Source organism: Symphalangus syndactylus, chromosome 17, assembly GCF_028878055.3.
Source record: "Symphalangus syndactylus isolate Jambi chromosome 17, NHGRI_mSymSyn1-v2.1_pri, whole genome shotgun sequence".
Taxonomy (NCBI): domain Eukaryota; kingdom Metazoa; phylum Chordata; class Mammalia; order Primates; family Hylobatidae; genus Symphalangus; species Symphalangus syndactylus.
The window spans coordinates 96,498,971-96,523,088 of NC_072439.2; the positions used below are offsets into that span (position 1 = coordinate 96,498,971).

The 24,118-nt window shown below is 44.9% G+C and overlaps 1 long non-coding RNA gene across 4 annotated transcripts in view; it reads left to right on the forward strand.

Annotated features, from left to right (window-relative positions):
• LOC134733187 (uncharacterized) overlaps positions 1 to 23,905 on the forward strand; it is a 31,264-nt gene extending 7,359 nt beyond the window's left edge. For 2 of the 4 annotated variants that reach the window (XR_010116707.1, XR_010116705.1), the window contains exons 4-5: positions 21,512 to 21,841; positions 23,471 to 23,905. This is a non-coding gene — a long non-coding RNA (uncharacterized lncRNA). Of the gene's footprint in view, positions 1 to 21,511; positions 21,842 to 22,936; positions 23,444 to 23,470 lie in introns of those variants that run through there. The other 2 variants (XR_010116706.1, XR_010116708.1) reach the window with 2 other exon arrangements.
• Positions 23,906 to 24,118: the final 213 nt, after the last annotated feature.

Genomic DNA, 24,118 nt, shown 5'->3' on the forward strand with positions numbered 1-24,118 from the left:
TCCACATTGTGGACACATTGTGGGACTTGGGAGACTGATACTTGATTTTTTCCTGAAGAGATAAAGGACAGAATCCAGGTAGGGAAGAAGGGGATTTGGTAACATTTGAAGGGATGTTGAGAGGTTCATGTCTGCATTCACCTTTTGGGCAGGACAATTCTTTATTATGTGGGACCATCTTGTACATTCTAGGGTGGATTGTGTTCCTGATCTCAGTCCACTAAAGGCCAGTAGAGTCTCCCCGTCATTGTGACCATTAGAAATGGCCTCCTCCCCTTCCAAGCACTCCTAGGATGGGCTGGAAGGACAATACCATGCCTGGTTGAGAAACACTGCAGGGAGAGGGCTGCGGGAAGGGAGAAAGAAAGCAGAGAGCTAGGGAAGAAGGGAGATAAGTGTGGGAAATTTGGATCTCTAGTTTCCAAAAGCCTGGGGGTACCCTCTCCTGAGAACTCTCACTCCTTTCTTTGACTCTGTGTGGCACATGACAGTGACAATGACCCTTGAGTACAGAAATACTTAAACCTTCAGTGGAGACTAGAGAAGATGAGGCAGTGAAGCAGGTGAGGCAGCATTTGGAACAGATAAGGGAAGTCTCCCTGATCAGTGATGGCCAGTGGCCTCCATTACCATGGGTTCCTGGGTGCCAAGGATCATCTATCTGAAGGTAAAGTCCTGAGTAGATTGAAGATAAGGTTTATCTCCTCAGTTTCCCCTAGCGCAGAAGACACAGTCTGTGGGGCAGAGGAAAGGAAGGACCTGACCCCTGGATTACAAGTAGAATTAACTCAGACTGATTCCTGCTGGTCCTCCCAGAAATGTTCTTCCCCCAGGTCTTGCATGGCTGGCTCCTTCTCTTAATTCAGGTCTTTGCTAAACTAGATCTGTCCTCCTTACTCCTCAAACCTCTATCCTTTATCCTAATTTCTTCTTTTCTTTTCTTTTCTTTTCTTTTGAGATGGAGTTTTGCTCTGTTGCCCAGGCTAGAGCGCAGTGGCATGATCTCGGCTCACTGCAACCTCTGCCTCCCGGGTTCAAGCGATTCTTCCACTTCAGCCTCCTGAGTAACTGGGACCACAGGCACCCACCACCACGCCTAGCTAATTTTTGTGTTTTTATTAGAGAGGAAGTTTCACTGCCCATTTACGTCCCCAGTGCTGCCAGTCTGGGATTCTTCAACATTCCTCAACCCTCCCACACCTTTGTCTGTGCTCCATTACTCCATTTGCATGGCCACCTGTGTCCTGAAAAGACCTTCACGGACTACTTTGTTCTGTGCACAATGAGCAGCTGAAGACTGTTTAGTAAACAGAAACATCCGGTTTAGGAAGAGTGAAACAGAGCTCCTGCTCTAAGGGGTCCTTCTCTGTGTGCTCCACAAATGTTGCCTTGGCTTGGGCACTTGGAAAGTCACGCCTTCCTGTAATCAGCCTCCCAAAGTGCTGGGGTTACAGGCATAGCCACCACGCCCAGCCTCTAGTTTATTTTTTTCAAAGTACTTGTCAGTATCTTATGTTAGATTTAAAAAATTCATTTATTTACCTTGTATATAATTCTGCCCATCAGGGCAGTGGCTTGGTCTGTCACATTCACTTCTGACGTGTAATATGTGCTCAACAAATGAATAAGTGAATGGATTACTCAATATGTACCAGGTGCTGTGCTAAGTAATTTGCATCCATTATCTCATGAAAATCTCAAGGATTCTTTAAGGTGAGTATTATATCATCTCCATGTTTTGCAGAAACCAAGACTTAGTGAGTTTAAGTAACACCCCCCCGCCCCCCCCCAAGGTCATATAGCTATTTATTAAGTGGTGCAATAGGATTTGATTGACTCAAGTGCCCACAGTCTTGTAGGAAAACAAATACAAAGATATAAATCATTGTACTATAGGGAAGCAAATTCTAAATGTCCCAAGAGAAGAGCTGGATGCAGGACTATGGCAGTTTAGGAGGGGACAAGCATTTTCAGTTGAAAGTGGGAATGAATTGGAGGAGGAGGTTAAATTTGAGCTGAGTCCTGGAGGATAGTATGATGGCTAATTTCGTGTGTCAGTTGGCTAGGTTATGGTGTCTAGTTATTCGGTCAAACATTAAATCAGCAGACTTTGAGTAAAGATAATCCTCCATAATGTGGATGAGCCTCATCCAGACAGTTGAGGGCCTTAAGGGAAATGTCTGATATTCCTTGACAAAAAAGGAATTTTGCCTCTAGATTACCTTTGGACTCAAACTGCAACACCAACTCTTTCCTAGGTCTTCAGCCTACTGTCCTTCCCTGTAGGTTTTGGACTTGCCAGTCCCCAAAATCACATGAGCCAATTCTTCAAAATAAATCTCTCTCTCTCTCTCTCTCTCTTTCTCTGTATAGATATATGTGCATACACACATCCTACTGGTTCTGTTGCTGTGGAGAACCCTGACTAACACAGATAGACATTTAGGTGTTTAGGGGTGTGGAATTGGGGCAGGGAAAAGGACTGTGAGCAGGAGCTGGGGAGGCGTGGACGGAGCTGTAGTGATTTGGAGGCTCTGGAGCAGAAGATCCCCACAGGGAGGGAAGTGGTGGAGTGGAGACCGCCCTGGACAGGAAGCTGGGGCCAGCATGTGGAGGGCAGGGAACACCAGAATAAGGGTTTTAGGAACCCTCATTGTCTTAGGAAGTAGAATATCCTTGAGTGACAAGGGTAAGACAACAGGGTCCACTCCCCGTCAGAGGTCTCCAATGCTTCTCTTTCAGCAGGAAATCGACATTCAAGGGGAGACCCAATGAAGAAGATAGTGCCAGAACTTAATGGAGGGAGCCCAAAAGGAACGTGTACCTGGGGAAGTCAAGAGCTATTTCTTGGACATTTGTGCCTCTATTCCAAACTCTTCTCTCAGAGTAGATGACAACTCAGGAAGGAGCCAGAGATCTTCCTCAGCTGACTTGTTCAGAAATATGATTTAGGATTCAGTCTGGCCCCAAGCCATGCTTCCAGCCTCATCTCCACTGTGCACTTTCCATGGCATTCTGTCTTGGTCCACTTGGCTTATGTAGCTGCCTGGCCTGGGTTGTCCTCCCCACCCTTGTCTGCTTGGTGGCACTTGGCCCTGTTCTAATTGCTTCTGCTCGGGCAGCTTCTCTCCTCCCTCCTCTGTGCTCTGAGCACACTGGACAGATTCCTGTTAGAGCTGTCACTGTCTTCCTGCTGTCTGCCCACTGACCTTGGAGCTCCAGGAGGACAGGAGCCTTATCTTACCCCACGACATGGCCTATGCCCAGCCTGGTGCCAAAGTGGTCTGGAGGTATCTGTAGGCTGAATGAACTTCTTCCCTCTGGGATGCCCTTTAAAGTTGTTCTTTCTGGAACCTGGGGCAGTGACTGGAATGGTTGGAATGTGGCCTTGGTTTACCATTGGGTGTTTTATTCCTCTGAACATTGGCTGGACTCTCTGGTGATTTCTGGTCTTGGAGGACTTCCTGTTTTAAATGTCCGTGGGGTTGTGGTTCCCAAGCTGCTGCACCGTCTCCCATAACCTTTCTCTCTATCCTGGCCTGGTCTCTCTTCCACACCAGAACTTTCCTCTAGATCTATGGTCCAGGACCATCAGGAACCAATGAACCACACTCCTGACCATTCTCCAAATAGTCATTTGGCCAAATACGAGGCACGTGGCAGCTCTTTCTTTTTGGGACCCCACTTCACCTCTGAGCAGCTTCCTTCTCCCAGGAGCTGAAGCTCCCCCGTGATGTCTCAATGCCAGGCAGATGCACTTGACCTTCTGCCTCTTGGGGCCCTCATCAAGGTAGGGGATTTTGAATCATTCAACTAATGTATTACAATGGGAAAGAGACCCCACTAAGGGGCTTCACTAAATATCCTTTTCAGTTGATAAGATCTTTTTTTTGGTTTTAATCCATCTACAAACTCTTGAGTTTTAAACCCCATGAGTTATTTACCATACACTTGTATCCCCTACGGTGATTTTTAAAGTGCCGTGGCTGTTTCTCCACTGGCTGTGGAGTGAGCTGATGTTACTGCAGGTCGAGGTTGAGCCACTTTGCTGCCCCGACGGTTCCAGGAGTCCTTTTGGGCACTGACTGTGGGTCTGGTCCTGAGCTGAGTGCACAGAGGACAGGGGGAGGTTGAGGGAGTCAACATAACTCAGAGGTGTCCTTGTTCTCCAGGGGCTCTAGGTTCTGACCTGCACCCAGCCACAAGCTGACTTGACTCAAAAAGTCACAAAGTGGGACTTGGGGTTTTCTATCCCAGGATCTTGGCCAGAGCTTCATTTGGAAGCCCCAGAGACCTGGACCAGACTTGCAGGTAGACATTCACCAACGTGTGATTTGAGGGCTGCTCAAAGGGACCTCCCCACTTCCCACATGGAGCACTCTTGGGATCAGCCATCACCAGAAACTCCTTTCCCACAGGACAGAGCCCAGACAACTCATTCTGTCTTCAAAAGCCACCACAGTCTGGCACCAATGCACTTTTCCAAACTCCACCTCCTGCGACTTCAGCCACATGGAACAAGCATGAACTGATTTTCTTTATACCTTTCCAACTCCAGCTCTAGGCTTCTGCGGTTTTCTCTGCCAATGAGGCTGTGCTGTCATTACTGAGTAACAGTATTACCATACACTTAGCACCTTTAAACATACACATTTATTATCTCATAATTTCTGTGGGTCAAGAATTCAGGTGTGACTTAGCTGGGTCTTCTGAAAGGCTGCAATGAAGATGTCAGCCAGGACTGTGGTCTCAATCCAAGCTTCAGCTAGAGAAGGATCCCGTATGTTGATAAGATTCAGGACCTTGCAAGTGGTCGGACCAAGGCCCCCAGTTTGTTGTTGGCTGTTGGCTGGAGGCTGCCCTCAGTTTCTAGCTGGTTGTGGGCAGTTGCCATGAGTTCCTTGCCACATGAGCCTCCTCAACATGAATGCTTGCTTCTTCAAAGCCGGTGAGAGAGAGGCTCTTCTAGTAAGATGGACTTCACAAGCTCACATTATGTAATCACAGAAGCAATACCTGTCACCTTTGTTATACTTTATTGCTTAGCATCAAGTCACAATTCCTGCTGATACTCAAAGGGTGGAGATTACATCAGGGCATGGGCACCAAGAGGTGGGGACCATGGGGCCACTTTAGCCTCTGTCTCCACGCATCTCCTTCTCCCAACCTCCCTGTCCACTCTAGAAACAGCAACCTAGTAAAATTCATGAAAGCTTCCATTAGTCACCTCAACCACAGGGCTTTGCTTACATCGTTCGTTAGTACTTCATTCATTTATTCAACAAAATACATACTGAGCATCTGCCGTATGCCTGGAGCTAGAGGTAGTATAGTATAATGGTTAAGGCTTCAAGTTCTGGAATCAGAGTCTCTTGTTCCAAATCCTGGGTCTTCATTTCATGCTGAGTCTCAATAAACTCACCTCTAAATAATACTAGGAGACTTGTAAGTTTGAAGGTTAATTTTATGTGTCAACTTTCCTGGGTCATGGGGTGCCCAGGTATGGGGTCATATATTATTGTGGGTATTTTTGTAACATTTAATGTTAGTCTCATCCAAAATTAATAATAAGGTGAGTGGGCTTTATCCAATAAGTTGAAGGCCTGTGTGGAACAATAGTCTGACCCTCCCCCTAGTAAGAGAGAATTCTTCCTGTTTGGTGGCCTTTATCAGAACTTCCTGGTTCTATGGCAGCTGTCATCCTTCTGACTTGGACTGGAACATCAGCTCGGCAGATTTTGGACTTGCCAGTCTCCATAATTGTATAAGTCAATTCCTTATACCAAATCTCTTTTTATATATCCCCTATTGGTTCTGTTTTTCTGGAGAACTTGACTCACACAGTTAGGTTAAATGAAATCACACATGTAGAAAATAGCATGGAGCTGGGCTCCTAGTAAGAAATCAATGAAGATTAAATTTTATTTTAGGGGCTGGAGAACCAGTAATGATTCAGTGGGATGTTGTCCAGCCTTCATGGAGCCCGTGCAGCCTCTCTCACGAGTGACTGCATGTGCTTTACCTCCCCAGCAGGGTTCCAGCGACGTGTCTGAGAGCAGATCACAGTGTTTGTCTTCTCTGTCACCTCCCTTGCCCCTAGATTGGGTCTGGAACATTCAGGGCTTCAGTGACTGGGTGCAGGATGGATGCCCTCCAACCCAACACCCCTTGGCAGTATGCCATTGGCAACAGGGCAAATCTACTTGATGCCAGTCCTCACGCCCCCTCCGTGCAGCCAGCCACGCTGGTTTTCCAGCTTCCACATTTGTCATGTAGTGTGCTCAGATGCCCCATTCTTCCTCTTCATTCTGTGGATGAGAAATTATGGCCAACCAAGAGTTCTGCCTTCCTCCTTCCGTGCTTGCTGCTTGATGAAAGTGGGTTGCTAGTGTGTCATGTGGATACATTTCGCAGTCTGAGAACACAGGGACTGGTGCTGGGAGTGAGTGGGCAGAGGGTGAAGGGTGGTGGCTGGGAGGGGAGAGCTAGAGCCTCTGAAACCACATGGTGGACATTTGCCTTTGATTGTTTGCTTGCCCGGAATCTGACCTGTGCTCTCCTATGTTGTAAGAATCCTCACTGTGTGGGTCTTACTGGGAGGCAGGGCTCTGCCTTACAGTGAAAGCCAAAGGCCCAGACTGCCCTTTCTCTAAGTGCTGGCATCCAGGGCCTGGTCACTAAGGCAGATTTGGCTTTAGGCTGCTGACTTGGGTTAGTTTAGGATAACTCTGGTTATTTCGGGTTATTGCAGAAGTCCTAGACAGATTGGAGAGATCAGCCCATCAGTATATGCTGATCTGGGGTCCATAGAGAATCCAAAACAGTATACTCTCTGCAGTCAACATTTTCTCAGCTCAGACTTTGCTTCCCAGCATCCTTTTATTTCTTTTTTGTAGGGAAGCTGAGAGAGAGGGTAAAACTACAATTAGCTGCCTGCCCTTACTGTCTGGGCCTGTACCCAGCTCATCAGGACTGTGTTCGCAGTGTTCACATGGTAAACGTGTCACCAGGGGCCAACTGCAGCCTTAAAGGCAGGGAGTGGGATAGGAAAATTGGGCTATAAATAAGTCAGAAAAGCAGCTTTTTAAAAAAGGAGTGGCTACTTACAAAAATTAGGATTCTCAAACTGGAAAGAACCTTAGAAATTTAGAAATGGAATCAGAGTTGGAATCTACCTCAGGAGTTTAGGCCAATTATGTGAGTTCCTTTCATTTTGGAGTGATTGGCTGAGGTGTGGGAATATGACTTCACACTAGCCAATGACATGGAAAGGGGAGCCTGGGAGGACATCTGGGAATGTTTCCTTCATTCATAAAAAAAAAAAAAAAAAAATACCAAATACTTGCTTTTTCCTATATCTGAGTGCATTTGTAGGAGGGAGTGTCACCTGCAGCCATGGGTGCCATCTTGGACCAGGAAGGGGAACCCAAGGAAATCCCAGATAAGCTAACCCGGAACTCACCCAATTTAAAGACTCACCTTCAAGCAGACTTCAAAATCCCGATACAGTACATTCCTTGACTTTGTCTGACTCCTTCCTGGACATGCCTAAGACTCAGTGGAAGTAGCACTCTCCCTTGCTGAAGTAAGAATAAATACAGTTGTTTCTTATCAACAGGTTGCTTTGGTGATTTTTGGGGAGCCAGCATTAGACACCAGCAAACAATAGGAAAAAATAGTGGGATGTTGTCCAGGCTTCATGGAGCTCACGCAGCCTTTCTCGTGAGCGATTATGTGTGTGCTTTACCTCCGCAGAGGGCTCCCTCGTCTCCCTCATTTACTCTGCCTTGCAGGGGAGCATCACGCTCCATCCCTTTGCGTTGCTTTGTGTCTTCCATCCACAGTTTCCAAGGGGCCTCCGGGGACCTATCTCCTTTCATGCTCTCTTGTCTTCTTGCAACTTGGACTTTTCTCTCTGGAGCTGGAGAAAGGAGAAGCCGTAGAATTGCCTGACCTGCCCACCCACCACCCTTCCCACCCTTCCCACCCTTCCCCGCCCTCATTCATGTGATACCGTTTCTTTTACTCAAATGCTTTTTTTTTTCTCTCTCCCAATACACAGATGATGGAATATAGGAATATCAGTAGACACATAGGCAGAGATTGCTTTTTCATCCCAGGGGGCTCAGCATTTTCCCACTCAGTTATTGAGCTTTAGCAAGCCCCTGCTCAGGGTAGTCAAACTCAGGTTATTAGCACACCACTAATTGCCTCTTCCTTTTTTCTTGGGGAAATTTTAGCCACACTTTCTGTAGCAGCCCATGCTCCAATTGGACTAGCTGTGGAACAATTAGTTTCATAAATGAATGTGTCTGGAAAATGGATTCCAAAGTCCTCTGTCTGGTGTGTGACTTTGACCGGTGTGATCTTGGGCAAGTCCCTTTTTTTTTTTCTTTTTTTGTGAGCCCAGGTTCCTCCTCTGTCAAAGAGAGAGTTGGGCTAGATGATCTCCGAGGGCTCTATGGCTCCTTGAGATCCTGCAGTTCATCGATTCTATGCCTCAAGGAGAAAGCATTTGGAGGGAAATGACTTGTTTTTAATTATACAAACAAAACACGCTTCTTATTGTAAAAATTAGAACAAGTCAAAAGTATGCAAAACCTAACACATTGGTGTTCCTTCTTTGCTCCATAAATTCCCCTAGAGAGAATCTTTTGGGGGCAGTATTTGCCAAGAGCACTCAGTGTCTGTTTTTTATGGTGTTGACACCAATGACTTCCAATTCACTGAGATAACTAAGGGCTGTTTTGAGAAGCAACTGTTTGTGTTCTTAGGTTTCCCTTTCCTCTGGAGGAAAATTGCAGAAGTTTTTTGTGTTGTTTAAGGGTTGCAAAACTCTGCTGCCTGTGACCATGCCTATGTCTTTGTCAGAAAATAGGACACATAATCCTGGCCTTAGCCCAAGACTCAGATTTGTGAGCTGCATGTCTCCAGGAGGGCCTGTGACCAGGGTGCTGACTGTCCCACAGAGCCATGGGCTGGACACGCACGCAGGTCCAGAGATTAGGTCCTAGAACAACAATATCGATCTCAGCACTTTAGTCTTCCCACAAACATGAACATTACCTTGCTATGTGTGTCTAAAGTTTTAATCAATTGCAATTGGACTCTGTAGCACAGAACTGAGGAAATACCAAGTGTTGGAGAACAACAATGAAAAGCACTTTTATTACCTGCCATTCTGGGGAAGCAGCCCATTAGGGAGACATAGATCAAGGGCACTGACCACCGAAGTTCTCAGCCACATGCTTAATCCCTTAGATTACAGCTCATAGCTGCCTCAGTGAGGGTCAGACCCGAGGCAGGAAGAGTAAATAGAATCCAGTGTGGTCCCAGGAAATTTGGGCAGGGCCATGCAGATGTGGGTGTGAGGTGAGGCTCAGTGCTGAGGAAGGGGTCGGGTGGGGAGAGTTGTATTCAAGGAAGGGGGATGTATTCAACTGTTTCTCCCCACCAGAGAGCAGAGGGAAGGAAGAGAGTAGAAGGCTGATGGGGCATTCTGAGGGTTAGATAGGGAAACTGATGGAGTGACAGTTGGGTGAACCTGGCCCATGGCGGAGAGCAGGCCAAGCCACACAGCCAGCCCCTGCCTCGATCCTTGAAGGTCCTGGAGAAGCTCACTGGGGTTAAAGAAGCAGGGGGCAAGGCCAGGCGCGATGGCTCACGCCTGTAATCCTAACACTTTGGGAGGCCGAGGTGGGCGGATCACAAGGTCAAGAGATCGAGACCAGCCTGGCCAGCATGGTGAAACCCCCTCTCTACTAAAAATACAAAAATTAGCTGGGCATGGTAGTGCATGCCTGTAGTCCCAGCTACTCAGAAGGCTGAGGCAGGAGAATCACTTGAACCCGGGAGACGGAGGTTGCAGTGAGCCGAGATGGCACCATTGCACTCTAGCCTGGCGACAGAGCAAGACTCCATCTCAAAAAAAAAAAAAAAAAGAAGAAGCAGGGGGCAAAAAGTACAAGACGTTAAAAGACTGTGCCATAATACTGCTAACTCATTCATTCAGTTATTCAGTCATTCATTCGTCTACCCAACAAATGTTTATTAAGCCCTTTCTATATGCCAGGCACTGTGCTAGGCCCTGGGGATATAATGGTAAATAAGACAGCTGTGTCTCCTGCTCTTATGAAGGCTCCAGTCTAGTGGAGGAGATTGACACTGAATTAATTCCAAGGTGAAAGGCCAGGCAGAGGGGTGGCAGTAGAGAGGGTGGGAGTCTGAGGGCTTGGGCAGGGTCGGAGAGTGACCAGTACTGCAAGCAAGAGGGCAGAGGGAGTAGGTGCTTGCGAGGTGTAAACAGTATGAGGTGGCCTTGGGAAGGTTGTGGGGCAATCCTAGGGAGGCATGGTGGCCCTGGGGCAGGGCTGAAGCTTCTGGAAGAGTCTGACAGGTATACTCTGCCAGAACTGGTCCTGGATTGGACCTGTGGGAATGGAGAGGGAGGGGTGATGATTGACCTCTGGGTTATGGCTTGGGGGTCTCAAAGGATGTTAAGATGGGAGGTGGGGATGGGGTGAGGGTGAGGAGGAGTGGCACAGAGATGCTGCCCTGGTCACAGCTCCAGGTTGCACAGTCCCATGGCCCCGATTCCAAAATTGGAGGCGCTTCAGGTTGAAAGCACCTCCTCTCTGCAAAGCCCCAGGGAGAGGCTAGCAGTCTCTCTGCTCTTCCTGAGGATTAATTCATTCTGAACGTTTTCTTCTCAAGAATGAATTGAGATAACCAAAATTAGGAATTGGAATTTGAAAGGGGAGACTTCAGGGCACTTCCTTAAAAGGAAGGGAAGGTGAAGTGGATGGGAGATACCAGGAGTGACAGGGAGTGGGACAGTGCAAAGAATTTGAACAACCCTCTAGGAAAATCTATGTTTTCTGTGATCTCACCTGGCACTGGATATTCTCTGTGCTGTTTCCTCACCTGTAAAATGGAGGCAGCAATGTCATCTCACAGGACTGTGGAGAGAATTAAATCATAACCCCAAGCCCTTGAAATACAGCATGGACTTAGTAAATGTTAGCACCCATCCTTCATGCTTGGCCTCCACCAGCCCCTGTGGAATAAAGGATATTATGAATTGCCCTGGCTCACCTTGGGGACCAAGACAGAGAAGTATGTGGAAGTCCTTGGCAACCCGCACACACAGGTATACTTATCATTGAGATGATGGCGATTAATGACAACAATTTTCATGAAATGTCACCCGAAGGGCCAGTAGGCTTGTAAGTAGCAGGGATAGCTGAGATCCCCACAGCAACTGTCTTCCCTGTGCAACAAATACATGTGGGAAACAGCGCAACTGGCTAGAGAGAGCTTGGGCGGTGGTCAGAGGACTCGGAATTGAATCTTGACTCTGCCACCATGAGCTGTGTGACCTTATGAAACTACTTAATGTCTCTGTGTCTTATTTCTTCATCTGAACAACATAGATAGTGCCATCTAGCTCACAGGTTGTCACCAGCAAGAGACCTACTATGTAGAACTTCCAGTGCACAGCAGGCAGAATAGCATCGTGTAGGCTCCAGGTTAAGGAGTGACTTAAGCTCCTGGGGCCTCAGGGTCCTCAGCTGTGAAATGTGGATATTAATAGTAGCTACTTCCTAGAGTTTGATGATTAAACACATCATGTAAGGAAAGCACATAGAACAATGCCCAACAGTCATTGTTAGTTATCAAAGTAGGTGCTCCGGACGGCTCTCTTCCCTCATTGCAGGCCTCTTCTGACTCCCACCTGCGACATTTACCCATGGGAAGGAGGCTCCTTTAGCACAGGAGTTTCCTGGAATCCAGAGAGGGTTTTTGTCCCATCTCATGGTCCCTGTGGGGAGCAGTCTGAAAGTTGTTGGATAGATAAGGCTGAACTCAGAATCTTCTGGTAGCCTTGACAAAGCCAGTGGCACTTTTATGATTCTAAGGCCTTTCCCTCCTGTAGGTGGAAGGGATATTAGCCAGGGTTCTCTAGAGAAACAGAACCAGCAGCGTGTGTATATATACATCTGAGAGAGAGAGAAAGGTGGGGTAGGCTGGCAGGCTGGAGATCCAGGAAAGAGTCTGAGTCCAAAGACAGTCTGCTGGTAGAATTCCTTCTTGCTCAAGGGAGGTTAGTTTTTGTTCTATGCAAACCTCCAACTGATTAGATGAGGCCCACCCCTGTTATGGAGGGTAATTTACTCAAGGTCCACTGATTTAAATGTTCATCTCATCACAAAAACACCTTCACAGAAACACCCAGAATAATATTTGACCAAATATCTGGGCACTATGGCCCAGCCAAATTGACACATAAAATTAGCTATTACATCTTCCTCGCACTTCTTTTTTTTTCTTTAATTAAAAAAATTGAAGTTGATGCATGGTATTTGTATCTATTTGTGGGGTATACAGGCAATTTTGTTACATGCATACTATGTGTAATGGTCAAGTCAGGGTATTTAGGATATCTCCATCACCTCAAGTATTTATCATTTCTATGTGTTGGAACATTTCAAATCCTCTCTTCCAGCTATTTTGAAATATACAATACATTGTTGCTAACTATAGTCACCCTACTCTGCTACTGAAGAGTGGAATTTATCCCTTCTATCTTACCCTATACTTATATCCATTAGCCAACCTTTCTTCATTCCCACCCTCCCCAATGCACATACCTTTCCCAGCCTCTGGGATCTATCATTCTACTGTCTTATCTTCATGAGATCAACCTTTTTAGCTCCTACATGTGAGTAAGAACATATGATATTTGTCTTTTTGTGCCTGGCTCATTTCACTTAACATAATGACCATCAGTTCCATCCATGCTGCTGCAAATGACAGAATTCCATCCTTTTTTTATGGCCTAATAGGATTCCACAGTGTATATTTATGTATACCACATTTTCTCTATCCTGTCATCCATTTGATGGACATTTTGGTTGATTTCACGTATTTGCCATTGTGAGTAGTGATGCGATAAACATAAGGTGCGGGTAAGCCTTTCATATACTGATTTCATTTCCTTTGGATAAACACCTAGTAGTGTGATTTCTGTATTGTATGGTAGTTCTATTTTTAGTTTTTGAGAAATCTCCATATTGTTTTCCATAGTGGCTGTACTAATTTACATTCCCACCCACAGTGTATGAGTTCCCTTTTCTCCACATCCTTGCCAGTATCTGTTACTTCTTATATTTATAGTAATAGCCATTCTAACTGGGATGAGATGATGTCTCATTGTGGTTTTGATTTGCATTTCTCTAATGATTAGTGGTGCTGAGCATTTTTTCATATACCTGTTGGCCATTTGTATGTCTTCTTTTGAGAAATGTCTGTTCAGATCACATGCCCACTTTCTAATGGGATTATTTGTTTGTTTTACTGTTGAGTTGCTTCAGTTCCTTGTATATTCTGAATTTTAGTCCCTTGTCAGATGAATAGTTTGCAAATATTTTCTCCCATTCAACAGATTATCTCTTCATTCTGTTGCCATTGCTGTGTGGAAGCTTTTTAGTTTAACGTAGTCCCATTTGTCTATTTTGGTTTTTGTCGCCTGTGCTTTTGAGGTCTTAGCCATAAAATCTTTGCCTAGATCAATGTCCTGAAGTGTTTCCCCTATGTTTTCTTCATGACTTTTATGATTTCAGGTCTTACATTTAAGTCTTTAATCCATCTTGAGTTGATTTCTGTATATGGTAAGAAATAGAGGCCCAGTTTTAATCTTCTGCATATGGATATCCAATTTTCCCAGCACCACTTATTAAAGAGGGTACCCTTTCCCAAGTGTACGTTTTTGGTGCCTTTGTCAAAAATCAGTTGGCTGTAAATATGTGAATCTATTTCTGGGTTCTCTATTCTGTTCCATTGGCCCATATGTCTGTTTTTATATCAATACTATGCTGATTTAGTTACTATAGCCTTGTAATATATTTTGAAGCCAGATAGCGTGATGCCTCCAGCTTTGTTCTTTTTTTGAGACAGTCTCACTCTGTCGCCCAGACTAGAGTTCAGTGGCACGATCTTGGCTCACTGCAACCTCTGCTTCCTAGGTTCAAGCAATTCTTGTGCCTCAACCTCCTGAGTAGCTGGCACACACCACCATGCCCAGCTAATTTTTGTATTTTTAGTAGAGAGAGAGTTTCACAGGGTTGGCCAGGCTGGTCTCGAATTCCTGACCTCGAGTGATCTGCCCACCTTGGTCTCTCAAAATGCTGGGATTACAGGCATGGGTCACCATGCCCGGCCCCAGCTTTGTTCTTTTTGCTCAGGATTATTTTTGCTATTCGGGCTTTTTTATTTAATTCCATATGAATTTTAAGATTGTTTTGTCTATTTCTGTGAAAAATGACATTGTATTTTGGTAGGGATTGCATTGAATCTGTAGATTGCTTTGGGTAGTATGGTCATTTTTTAAAAAATTATTTATTTATTTTTTGAGATGGAGTCTCACTCTGTCCTCCTGGCTGGAGTGCAGTGGCATGATCTCGGCTTACTGCAACCTCTGCCTCCCAGGTTCACGCCATTCTCCTGCCTCAGCCTCCCGAGTAGCTGGGACTACAGGTGCCCACCAGCACACCCGGCTAATTTTTTGTATTTTTAGTAGAGACGGGGTTTCACCATGTTAGCCAGGATGGTCTCTATCTCCTGACCTCATGATCCACCCCCTTCGGCCTCCCAAAGTGCTGGGATTACAGGCATAAGCCACCACGCCTGGCCGGGTAGTATGATCATTTTAACGATATTAATTTTTCTGGTCCATGAGCACGGGATGTCTTTCCATGTGTTTGTGTCCTCTTCAATTTCTTTCTTCAGTGTTTTGTAGGTTTTCTTGTAGAAGTCTTTCACTTCCTTGGTAAATTTATTCCTAGCTATATTTGTTTGTTTGTTTGTTTATTGAGGTGGAGTCTTGCTCTGTCACCCAGGCTGGAGTGCAGTGGCATGATCTCAGTTCACTGCCACCTCTGCCTCCTGGGCTCAAGGGATCATCCCCCCTCAGCCTCCCGAGTAGCTGGGACTACAGGTGCCTGCCACCACATCCAGCTAATATTTTAAATTTTTTGTAGAGATTAGGTCTTGTTATGTTGCCCAGGCTGGTCTTGAGCTCCTAGGTTCAAGTGATCCACCTGCCTTGGCCTCCCAAAGTGCCAGGATTACATGCATAAGCCACCATGCCCGCCCCACACTGGTCTATTTTTTTGTAGCTATTTTTTTGGTAGCTATTGTAAATGGGATTGCCATCTTGATTTCGTGTCAGCAGTTTATTATTGGTATATGGAAATGCTATTGAGTTTTGTATGTTGATTTTGTATCTTGCAGCTTTACTGAATTTATTCATCAGATCTAAGGGTGTTTTGGTGGAGTTTTTAGGTTTTTCTAGATAAAAGATAATGTCATTTGCAAAGAGGGACAATTTGACTTTCTCATTTTCGGTTTAGATGCATTTTCTTTCTTTCTCTTGACTGACTTCTTTGGCTAGGACTTTCAGTACTATGTTGAATAGGCATGGTGAACGTGGGCATCCTTGTCTTGTTCCAGTTCTTAGAGGAAAGGCTTTTATGTTCTCCCCATTCAGCATGATGTTAGCTGTGGGTTTGTCATATATGGCCTTTATTATGTTGAGTTATGTTCCTTCTATGCCTACTTTGTTGAGAGTTTTTTTCATGAAGTGATGTTGGATTTTATCCAATGTTTTCTCTGCATCTGTTGAGATGATCATATGGTTTTTGTTCCTCATTCTGTTGATGTGATGTATCACATTTATTGATTTGTGAATGTTGAACCATACTTCCACCCCTGGGAGAAATCCTACTTGATCATAGTGTATTATCTTTTGATGTGCTGTTAGATTCAGTTTGCTAATATTTTCCTGAGGATTTTTGCATTATGTTCATCAGGGATATTGGCTTGTAGTTCCCTTTTCGTGTTGCATCCTTTCCTGGTTTTAGTATCAGGGTAATGCTGGCCTTGTAGCATGAGTTAAGGAGGAATCTCTCCTTTTCAATTTTTTGGGAATAATTTGAGAAAAATTGGTATTAATTCTTCTTTGTAAGTTTGGTAGAATTCAGCAGTGAAGCCATCTGATCCTGGGCTATTATTTTTCGGACATTTTTCATTACTGATTCAATCTCATTCCTTGTTATTGGTCTGTTCAGATTTTCTGTTCCTTTCTGATTCAATCTTGTTGGGTTGTATGTGTCCAGAAATTTATAAATTTCTCCTAGGTTTTCTAGTTTGTCGGTGTATAGTTGTTCATGATAGTTTCTGATGATCTTTTGCATTTTAATGGTATCTGTTGCAATGGCTCCATTTTCATTTGTGATTTTATTTATTTAGGCCTTCTTTCTTTTTTTCTTGGTTAATCTAGCTAGCAGTTCATCAATTTTGTTTATTTTTTTAAAGAAGCATTTTTTTTGTTTTATTGATCCTTTGTATTATTTTATTAGTCTCTATTTAATTTAGATTTTCTCTGATCTTTATTTTTTTTCTTCTACTAATTTTGGGTTTGGGTTGTTCTTGCTTTTCTAGTTCTTTGGGGTACATTGTTAGATTATTTATTTGAAATCTTTCTACTTTTTTGATGTAGGAGTTTTTTGCTATAAACTTCTCTCTTAACACTGCTTTTGCTATATTCCATAGGTTTTGGTATGTTGTGTCTTAACATTCGTTTCAAGAAAATTTGAATATCCTCCTTAAGTTCTTCCTTGATCCAGTGATCATTCAGGAGTATGCTGTTTAATTTTCATGTGTTTGTACAGTTTCTCAAGTTCTCATCATTGTTGGTTTCTAGTTTATTCCGTTGTGATCTGAGAAAATGCTTGGTATGATTTTGATTTTTAAAAATTTTTTGGGCCAGGCACAGTGGCTCGCGTCTGCAATCCCAGCACTTTGGGAGGTGGAGGCAGGAGGATCACAAGGTCAGGAGATCGAGACCATCCTGGCTAACACAGTGAAACCCCGTCTCTACAAAAAGTACAAAAAATTAGTCAGGTGTGGTGGTGGGCACCTGTAGTCCTGGCTACTTGGGAGGCTGAGGCAGGAGAATGGCATGAACCCGGGAGGCGGAGCTTGCAGTGAGCCAAGATCATGCCACTGCACTCCAGCCTGGGTGACAGAGCAAGACTCTGTCTTAATATATATATATATATGTGTATATATATATATATTTTTGAGACTTGTTTTGTGTCCTAACATATGGTCTGCCTTGGAGAATGTTCCATGAGCTGATGAGAAGAATGTGTATTCTGTAGCTTCTGTATTAAATATTCTGTAAATGTCTTTGGTTTCATTTGGTTTAAAGTGCAGTTTAAATCCAATGTTTTTTTTAAAAAAAGTTCTGTCTAGATAATCTGTCTAACATGGAGAATCGGGTATTAAAATCTCCAGTTATTATTGTATTGGAGCATATGTCTTTCTTTAGATCTAGTAATATTCGCTTTATATAGCTGGGTGCTCTGGTGTTTGGTACACATCCATTTAGAATTATTATATCCTCTTATTGAATTGATTCCTTTATCATTATATACCGACATTCTTTGTCTCTTAACTGTTTTTGACTTTAAGACTGTTTTATCTGATATAAGTATAGCTAATCCTGCTTGGTTTTGGTTTCGGTTTCTGTTTGAATAGATATCTTCTTGTATACCTTTACTTTCACTCTATATGTGTCTTTATAGGGCAGATCAGTTCCTTGTAGGAAGCATATAGTTGGGTCATATTATTTTACCCATTTAGTCAGTCTGTATCTTTTTTTTTTTTTTTTTTTTTTTGAGACAGAGTCTCGCTCTGTCACCCAGGCTGGAGTGCAATGGTGCGATTTCGGCCCACTGCAAGCCCACCTCCCAGGTTCACGCCATTCTCCTGTCTCAGCCTCCCGAGTAGCTGGGACTAAAGGCCCCTGCCACCACACCTGGCTAATTTTTTGTATTTTTTTAGTAGAGACGGGGTTTCACTGTGTTAGCCAGGATGGTCTCAATCTCCTGACCTCATGATCCACCCACCTCAGCCTCCCAAAATGCTGGGATTACGGGTGTGAGCCACCGCGTCTGGACTAGTCTGTATCTTTTAAGTGGAAAGTTTAACTTGTTTACGTTCAAAGTTATAGTGATGTGTGAGGGCTTATACCTGTCATTTTATTAATTGATTTCTGCTTGTTACATATATCCTTTGTTCTTCCCTTTATCTCTTATTGCTTGTCATTGTACTTTTTTTGTGGTAACATTTTAGTGTTCTCCTTATATGCGTGTTTGCTCTACCGATGGTTTTATACTTTTGTATATTTTCCTTTTTTTTCTTTTTGAGACCGAGTCTTGCTCTGTTGCCCAGGCTGGAGTGCAGTGGCATGATCTCGGCTCACTGCAAGCTCTGCCTACTGGGTTCATGCCATTCTCCTGCCTCAACTTCCCGAGTAGCTGGGACTACAGGCACCCACCACCATGCCTGGCTAATTTTTTGATTTTTAGTAGAGACGGGGTTCCACTTTGTTAGTGGTCTTGATCTCCTGACCTTGTGATCCGCCTGCCTCGGCCTCCCAAAGTGCTGGGATTACAGGTGTAAGCCACTGTTCCCAGCCTCTTTTGTGTGTTTTCATATGGTAGGTATCATTCTTTTACTTCCAGGTGTAGGACTTCCTTAAGCATTTCTTATAGGGTCTGTCCAGTGGTGATGAATCCTCGGAGATTTTGCCTGTCTGGGAAATACTTTATTTCTCCTTCATTTATGAAGGATAACTTTGCTGGGTACAGTATCTCTGCCTGACAGGATTTTTTTCCCCCAGCACTCTGAATATATCATTACAGTATCTCCTGGCCTATAAGGTTTCTGCTGAGAAATACATTGTTAGTCTGACGGGGGTTCCCTTTTAAGAGACTAGATACTTTTCTCTTGCTGTTTTTAGAATTCTCTCTTTGTCTTTGACCTTTGACAGTTTGACTATAATGTGCCATGGAGAAGACCTTTTTGAATTTTAGCTATGTGGGGATCTCTGAGCTTCCTGTATCAGGATGTTTAAAATCTCTTGCTACACTTGAAAAAAATTCAGCTATTATTTTTCTAAATAGAGTTCCTTCTGAGACACTGAATTTTCAGTGTCACAGCAAACAAAGAGTTGATCAAAGATGACAAGTAGTTGATCACTTCATGGTGTCCCATATGTCACATAGGCTTTGTTAATTCTTTTAAATTCTTTTTTCTTTATTTTTGTTTGACTGAGTTATTTCAAAAGACTTGCCTTCAAGTTCTAAAATTCTTTCTTCTGCTTGACCTAGTCTATTGTTGAAGCTTTTGAATATACTTATTCATTCAATGAATTCTTCAGTTCTAGGGTTTCTGTCTGGTTCTTTTTTTAAAAAAAATATCTATCTATCTCTTTAGTAAATTTCTCATTTATCTCCTGAATTATTTTTTTCTGATTTATTTGTATTATTTATGTGTTCTCTGGTATCTTGCTGAGCTTCTTTAGCATCATTATTTTGAATTCTTTTCCCATTATTTCAAAGATTTTTTTTCACTGGAATCTGTTGCTGGAGAATTATTATGTTACTTTGGAGATGTCATATCTTCTTTCTTTTTCATGTTTCTTGTGTTCTTACATTGATATCTACACATTTGATGTAACAATTACTTCTTCCAGTTTTCTGGGTTTGCTTTTGTAGTGGAAGACTTTTTCCTAAAAATGTATCTATGGTGTTGATTGGGTAGGCCACTTTGGCTTCTATTCTGTGTGTATGCAGTAGTGTAGTTTCCAAGTAATTTCTTCAGCTGTAAACAGCATGAGGGTTGTCTGTGATTTCCCGTGGCTTATGGTGAGTTTATTAGTGGAGACTGTGTTGAAGTTTTGCTGCACATAGCGACACCAAGTGGGCTAGTCGTTGGGCCCCAGTTGTGGCAGCGGTGGGCCAAGCATGCCTGTTCTTAGACCCCAGGGTGGTGTATGCTGACACCAATGTTAGGGGATCTAGCCAAGTCTTGGACCTCTAAGTGCCTTGCTTGGGTGCTTGCAGTGGCAGTGGTGGGCTGGACAGGTAGATGGGCCCTTGGGCCCCTGGGTAGCAGGTGTGCATGGGCAGTGGCAGTAACAGTGGAGACAGCCCCCTGGATCCTAAGCATTTCATGCTGGTGTTAGCAGTGGCTAAAATTGGGTGGTGAAGCCAGTCCTCAGGCCTGTAGGTGGCTTGTGTGGGTGGATGCCAGCTGCGGTGGTAGTGGCAGGTTGGGTGGGCCCAAGTTTGGGCCCCTGGTAGGAGTGCTCAGGTGACAACAGTGGTGGATGAAGCTGGGAAATTTCCAGGCTCCTGGGCGGCATGCTCAGGCCCTGGGGGGGTGGGCGGAACCAGGCTGCCTGGGCCGGTCCTCAGGCCCTCAAATGGTATGTACAGGCACTGGCTATAGTAGGCAGAGGTGGGATGATCTTTGGGCCCCTGGAAGAATGCTTAGGTGGGAATGACAGTGGCTGAGGCCCTGTTGCTGGCAAGAGTGGGGTTGCTTTCAGTAGCAGCAGTCATAGGCAACCCCACTGCTGAAGGCAGACTCCAGGGATGTGGAGATGCAGGGGCTGTTGGGCTTCTGGGCACATGCAGTCTGGTGGGAGCTGGGTGCTCCAAATGGTGCCATGCTGTAGCTGTTTAGGATAGCTAAGGGGATGTGGGACCCAGTGTGAGCTCCCTTTCTGGAGCAATATCATTGTGCAGTCTCCAGAAAGCCCATTTCAGTTAGTCTTGGGGCCGGCAGGAGTTGAGAGTCTCTCCTGTGGCTAAGGTTGCAAGAGTCGAAGGTGGGAATGCAGACCACTGGGGGTCTCTCACTTCCCCTTTCCCCACATTGCAGATCCTCTCCCAGCTTCCAGCCGATCCTGCTTCCCTCTCCGTCCTTGCCTCAGGTGTTTTCTGTCACTTCTTGTTGAATTCCCATGCTCTGTCTTAGATGATTTATTGGAAGCATGATTATCTACTTGCTGTTTGATTCTTCTCTGTGGAGTAGGCGGATATCAGATGTCCTCAGTCAGATATCTTGAGGCCCCTCCTTCTTTGTTAAATCTTACGGATTCAAACCGAGGTTTTGCGAGAAAACAGAAACAGCTTTAGCTTCCCACGGACTCAGAACAGACCCTAGGACCCCGTAAGGCTCACCTACCTCCTTTTAGATAACTTAGTGCCAGCTTAGCTATCAGTGAGTACAACTAGAGGTGAGGAAGCCGGCCCAGAGATGGGGCCTCACTTACCCCAGGTCACACAGCAGAGCCAATCCTGTAGCCTAGGGCTTTTGACCAGGTCCCTGCTCTCTCGTCTCAGGGTGATTGCTAGCTCCACACTCACACCGCCCGAATGCTGAGGAGATGAACTCTGAGGTAGGCCGAGGGCTCTGGGTGCTCACTGTCCCTGTCTCTGAAAGGTCAGCTGTTCCTGAAAGGAACCCTTCCAGCCTTTTATTTCCAGCCCACTCTTTTCCTCCATATTGATTGCCTTCTGTTGAGCAGACCAGATTGAGGAGATCGATGACATTAATTTGCACTAAGAAGAAGTTGGTGATTTTCCTCCCTCAGCTATGGCAAGGCTGCCTGAGGCTTTTGGTCAGAAAAAGATGCCAGCTTTAAAAAATCTCTGCAGAAGTGTTCTCAGAAGAATCACAGAATCTTGGAGCAGGAAGAAGCTTCCAGAAGACTCAATTTTATCCAATTTCTTCATGGCAGATGAAGGCACACGGAGCCCACAGTATGGAAAGAATGTGCCTCAGGAAACAGCTAAACACTTGCCCTTTTCATGTTTTCCTCTTTTATCTGGACCTTGGTCCCAGGGGTAGGAGGCACCGGGGCTGGCTGAGGCACAGGATGAGTGCAGAGGAAGGCTCTGTGGGAGACACTCCCATAGTCCAGGTGAGATGTGATGGGGTCTGGGCTCAGGTAGTTGCTGGATGGATGGGGAGGATGAAGGTTAAACACTGTATCCAAAGATAATTGTGAGACAGAATCGATGGGGTATAGTGACGGGTTACATGTGTGAGTTGGAGGAATGATGGAGTTTGGGGCTTCTGTTTTGGTTGCTGGCTGAATGGCTATTGCTAACCAGGACCAGGAAAGTATAAGAGGTGGTGAGCAAGGAAGTGGTGGGCATTTCAGAGGGGTGAGCAGTGAGCTTTGGATGTGTTATGGGACGTCCAGAGGAGGCTGGCAGGTAGTGAGATGTAGGGCCTGAAGCTCAGAGCACAGGACTGAGCAGGAGATGTAGCATTTCGCCAACATGTTCTGGAAGCTGAATCTGTGGGAAGGAGGATTTGCAGGGGCGAGTTCACCGCCAGGTAAAGCACAGTCCGAGTTGATTCCCGGGCCATGCTCTTTCCACTAAACCACATGCCCAAGGGAATATAACAAGGATCATAGACCAATTCCCAGAGAAGGTTTATGTGCCCAGTTTTCACAGTCATTTCCTTCTTTGACTAGCATTGCATATATTGGTAGATGTGACGCTGTCCCTCCCTGCTGACACTAATGAGCGTGGGTTCTTTGGAGCAGTAAGTCTGATGTTTTCTGGTCTTGGTAAAATGATTCCTTGGAGTTGATGAGAGGGCTTGGACAAAGTGGGTACAGACATGGCTGGCACCTCAATCTCCCCCCATTCCAGGGACTCCAGGCCGGGCAAAGCGTCTCCAGATTTCTCTGACCCCCTTCCCACCCAGGCAGGCCCAGAGCCACAAAGAGGGGATAGAGCTATCCACTGAAGGGCTAAGTGGCTTTATGTGGTGTCCTGAATACAGTATTAAGAACCAGGCATTAAGAACCATTGTCAGTAATTTGTCACCTTGATTTCTCTCCAGCTGTTTGGTAATTCATGTTAAGTCCCAAATGAGTATGTGTGCTGGTTCCTGGCAGGATTCAAAGAATAGAGATCAAAAGAAAATAGAAGCCTTTCTGGGATTTCTTAGATCAAGTGGCTTAACCTTTTTAAAAAGATTTTTAAATAACTCACTCCAGATTTAGCAGAGATTCCATTCGGAAGGCTTCTGGAGAAACAGCGTGAGTTGACAACTCTGCTTCTGAATAGTACATCATTTATTCAGTGCCAGCCACCAGCCCGGCAGGTGATGAGCTAAACTAAACTTGCTGGCACACACAGACAGAACTCAGAAACGGCAGAGTGATGGCAGCCTCATCTCAAAGTGGCTCCTTCAAGGAGGAGGACTAAGAGTGTTGAGGTGAGGATCTCACCCTGCTCTGAATAGGGAGGGGAACTTCTGTGTGCGCCCCTGTGTGCCAGCTTTCTATACTCAATAACATTTGTTCTCCACCACAACCCGCAAGGCACGTGTCACTCTCAGGGACCCTGAGGGTGGTAGTGACTTCCCTAAAGGCTTGAACCCAAGTGTCCAATTCAGAATCCAGAGCTCTTTTCAATAACACATTAGAAGAGGCTGCTGGTTGTTGTGGTAACTAGTCTCCAAGATGGCACCAATGAACTGGTTTTAGTATTTACACCGTTGTACCATTGCCTCTCACATTGAATCCTAGCTGACCCCGTGTAGCCAGATAAATGTGGCTGAAGTGATGCTGTGTGACTTCTGAAGCCAGGTCGTAAGAAGCCTTGCAGCTTCCTGATTCTCAGAATGCTTGCTCTGGAAGAAGCCAGCTGCCATGTAAGAAATCAGATGTCTCTGAGACCACCATGCTGTGAAGAGGCCAAGACTGCCACATGCAGAGGCTACATGGAGAGAGAGAGAGAGAGAGAGACAGAGAGAGAGATGCTCAGCCATCCCCGAGCCAAGGCATAAACACATGAGTGAGGAAGCCAGGTTGGATGTTCCCACCCCCTCCAGTCCTCAGATGACACCAGCCTCAGCTGCCATCTGACTGCAACCAGAAGAGGCACCCAGAAAGACCTGCCCAGATGAGCCCAGTCAATCCTCAGGATAATGGGAAGTCATAATAAATTTGTGTTTTAAGTGACTAGATTTTGAAGTGGTTTCTTTTACAGTGATACAGAGAAACCCAAGTGAAGCAATTGGGTTTCAGGACCATTTTGTCTATAGTAGCCTTTTATGACCTATATTCTTGTCCATTTATTATATATCAGACACCATACTAAGCATTCTACACTTATTACTCTATTTGATTTTTCCCAAGAATTCTATGAGCCAGCACCTGTCATTGCTAATTACA